Raw genomic sequence first — 4,541 nt, forward strand, 5'->3', positions numbered from 1 at the left:
CCACGCTCACACGAGCATGACTAGGGTCAAATGAGGGTCTCCCGACCTCCTAATCCAATTTCTTAGGGTTAATGAGGAGCACTCAAACCTGTGAATTCAAATGGTAGTCGAACCTCGCCCCCGTGCAGAATTGTACCTGCAATCTCCTGCAACCATGAGTCACGCAAGCATACATATATATACATTTTCAATGAAGGCGTTAGCTCGAGATTTATAATAAGAATTAGGGAAACCATTAAACTTACACAAGAATCGATGCAAAAGCACAATAATCAGGTATGCACAATATTTATATTATCTAATCTACAACATTACATAGCAGAAATTTAACCATTCAAGAATACCACATAGGAAGTCAACCAAGGTGAAACTGGTTTTACAGGGCCGACTAGGGTAGGGGCATTACATTCTCCCCCCCAGGCTCCGACTTACTCCTGAAGTCACAAGGCTAAGCGGAAGTCATACAACACGTATTAGCCCTTAAACTCAATTAACAATTATCAACTTGCACAGATAAATATTTGTCAATAGTTAAAACATTATTTATAAATCCTCTACGAATGTCATTATCCATTAAGAGAATGCATCTAAAATCATACACTTTTTAAAAAAAATATTCTAGAATTTACACACAATCATAGTAGAGAAACGAGAATTTTTCTTTCCTTTCATTACATTAAACTAAAGCAATTAAAATATATAGACACAGTTATCATACTCATCTATCAAACATGATAAGAAAATATGTCATCAAGATCAAATTCTTTCACCCATACCTCTTTTAGCAAAACTTTATCCCATAGTAATAGCTTCAAATATAAATTTCTACCACCAAGTTAATCATTTCAATAAATATGAGCAACGTAAATAACTCAATTGTTTACACTTTCTAGGTATATAAGAACTTTCCAATGACTATGTCCCATAACATAGTGACAAGTTAACACCATTTAATCTATGATTACACATAATAACCATCCACATAACTGGAATTGTACAACACAAAAGGCCACATGTGAGCATGTCTAATGCTCGGTCAAAGATAACATGCACGATCAACATCTCTATGCCTACTCTTAGAACAAATAACATGATCATCAATATCCAACATCTCGCTCAAGGGCTTGTTGGTGCTAGGGTACACCATATCGGTGCTACCTTCCATGCAAGACCCTCGTGAATATCCCTTGTTGCGTAAGGTGTTTAGCCTCCAAGAGATAGTCACCACTCATAGGTAGGTAGTGGATCCTAGTTGTCTCACAGCCTCACATACCTCCATCCTCAAGGTTCCCTACATCTACTTCCTCGTATACACTCATCCAAGATCGTCTCCTATGTTCTTGGAGAGGAATTCACATTGTAACACAAGACCAACATACAAAAACAATAAGGATAAACCAGTTTAGCCACCCAAGTATAGAAGAATAAAGATAATAATCGTCAATTTCAATAGTAAGGCAAGAAAATAATTCCGGAATTGCAACATCAAATCAAGTAAGAACAAGATTGCAAGATCGTGGCTAAACCTTCAAGGTCAAAATAAAATAAATTGCTAGCCCTCAAATAAATAAATAAATAAATAAATAATAAAAGAAGATCATAAGTACACATTACATCACTACGTGACTAGCAGCTAGCCACCAACGAGGAAGGAAGGAACAATCGTCTAGCTATCGTAGTAGTTCATCATGTGGTGTGGCCTAGTCACACATCCACATGGCATGGCAGTGTGCACCTCAACATCACCCCGCATCACGTTGTCATGCGACATGGCTCTACCCTATACCTATCGGTAGGCTGCATGGCAGTGTCTACTACATCCCGCATCGTGTCTCAGTACAACATGGCAATACTCCAAGCGGAAAGGCACGCAATGGACATATCCTACATGGCAGTGTACCTCGCGGATAAGGCATGTGCAGGTCACACCCCACATAGCAATGTTCCTCTCAGGATACCTGTAGTAAGCCAGAGGTATACATGGCTAAGGTCTACCCATAAGTCTACCAACACTAGTCAATTGGCAACTCATGTAAGAAAAATAACATGCCTCTCATGAAGACAAGGAAAAAGATGCTCCAATACAATCCATCATTATGCTCAAGAACTGTCATCTATATACTCAAAATAAAGGATAGGAATAGGCTGGCACACATGAACCTTATACATCAGTTCATCACAAGGGGAAGTATTGAGTACACCTATGTTACAGTTTCATTACAAAACTATATTTTTCCTTGAAATAGGGAAGCTACAGTCGCTTCACGTCGACATTACTTGTACGTTGTTCATACTATTCAAGGAATGGTGACTTCTACTACTACCCCTTCACATACTGACTTATCAACAACCCATGGGTTGGCACTTAGTATGGAAACAATTAAGCAACATCACATAACAGTATGGTTTCCCATATTCATAAGAAAACATATCCTCCATGGTTGATTACTTCACCATCCCATGGGCACACATAGCAAGTATGGGTTTCTTACAACACACAAAGAATAGCACCATTACTGGTTCAGTCACATTTACGGGGAGTACTTTACAATACGTTTACATCTACTTAAGGGAAGTTTTAATTATGCTTTACACACGAATCACTAAATAAAGTTTACTCTAGATACACGTTCTGAAATTCTTAACAATTCAAATTTATGCAAGGAAATAACGTCATTCCGATATCTTTCTCAAATTCCACTAAGCATTTTCATTCACCTTACTAACTATGCAATTTTCTCTTCCAAAGCGAAAAACTTTCCTCATTCAATTAGAAGCCAAAGCAAACATACAATTTTATATGCATTATAAAAAAAATTCTTCTTAAATCACTGCATTCTTAATAGCATTTCAAAAACAACAAACCTTTTATTTTAGGCATGGGGAGGAAGAGAGTTGGAAAAATCATCTATTTCCTACGAATACACAAGATCTACAAGATCACACTATATGCTCAGATATAAGTCTATCATTTTAGTTGCACGGTTTTCATTTCGCTATCTTTTAGGAGGATGCCAAAACAACCTAACATGACATTTCCAATTATTATGGTTGCAATAGAATGTTCTAGTTTTCCGAACAAGAAATTAAGACAAGCAATCTTTCGGTAATACAAGACTTCTTGAGAACACTCACTATTCTTAATTCAATACCACAATACATCAAAATCTGCAACCTAACATTGAAAGTCGAATTATGACAAGAAGGTAAATGAGGAGCTATCTACTAAATATTACACATTAATGCGTATAAATTAACAAATCTTTCATTTGCTCTTTCTAAACACAATAAGACAATTATCTATATCCAAAGGCAAGTTAAATGGAGCATTGCTAAAATAGGTCCTAAATCAAACTGGTTTGAAGATGCACATAAAACAATCTTTCATGGAACACATTAATTATACTCTTGAAGCTACTATAACATGTTCTCTTTTGGTAATTCTTTCACAACAAAGCAATTTTCACAAAATCAATTATATGCATATTAATGCACCTTACGTAAGATAGCATTTAATTATCTTATTTCTACAATGCACATGGAGAGTTCTCTAATGTAAACATACAATTTTTTTTATCTCAATAACCAATATTAACTTTCAAACCAAACCCCTTTCACAATCTAAAACACATAAGCATTATAAGGCTCACACAAGGGCTCAAGAAATATCATCCTTACTCTTGCAATAAGAAAACTTAAATAAGAGATAATTACCCATATCAAAACATTTTAATTTTCTAAAGAGAGAGAAGGAAGGGTTATAATCATTCTTTTTACTACATAATAAGCATTAATATTTGCCATACTAGTCCTTCAAGTGAACAACAATAAGCTAGATCACAACCATAAACAAGCACATTTCGTACTTTTAGATTCAAGACAACACCAACCAACCCAGATGGGCTAGTCAAAGGAGTAAAACAAATCAAGAATGAAGATACATATGACTCTCTTTCAGAATAAGAGAAACTGTACACCAAGACCTCAATAAGCAGACAAAGCACATAAAATCATTCCAAAACACCCACATCAAGAAGGTGAAAACAAGTCGTGAACACACACATTACACACAAGTAGGGTTTGTTCAATCACACTCAGCCATGAAGAGGACAAGCATACAACATAGGGTAGATACACCTCACAGCAACTAATGGCACAAGAGAAACCAAAGATCCCAGTGTTGCAACATGGGCTCTGATACCAAGTTGAGACATGGACCAGCTAGGACTCGAACCTAGGACCTTCCATATGCTACTGGAGTGCTCTACCACTGAGCTACTGGCCCCTCTTGGACCAGTCCATCGTTGGTCTGGGTGTGGCTTATTTCCAACACCAACACCCCCCCTTAAGCCACACCTCTCGTGTGCTTGGGGCTCCTAGCCTGGACCTGGCTCTGATACCATGTTGAGACATGGACCAGCTAGGACTCGAACCTAGGACCTTCCATACGCTGCTAGAGTGCTCTACCACTGAGCTATTGGCCCCTCTTGGACCAGTCCATCGTCGGTCCAGGTGTGGCTTATTTCCAACACCAACACCCC

General features: G+C 37.5%; 1 non-coding gene across 1 annotated transcript; it reads right to left on the reverse strand.

Moving 5' to 3' along the window:
• Positions 1–4,213: 4,213 nt before the first annotated feature.
• TRNAA-AGC (transfer RNA alanine (anticodon AGC)) lies at positions 4,214–4,285 on the reverse strand. The gene has a single exon. It is a non-coding gene; the product is annotated as a tRNA-Ala (tRNA).
• Positions 4,286–4,541: the final 256 nt, after the last annotated feature.

Source organism: Cryptomeria japonica, chromosome 7 (genome assembly GCF_030272615.1).
Source record: "Cryptomeria japonica chromosome 7, Sugi_1.0, whole genome shotgun sequence".
Taxonomy (NCBI): domain Eukaryota; kingdom Viridiplantae; phylum Streptophyta; class Pinopsida; order Cupressales; family Cupressaceae; genus Cryptomeria; species Cryptomeria japonica.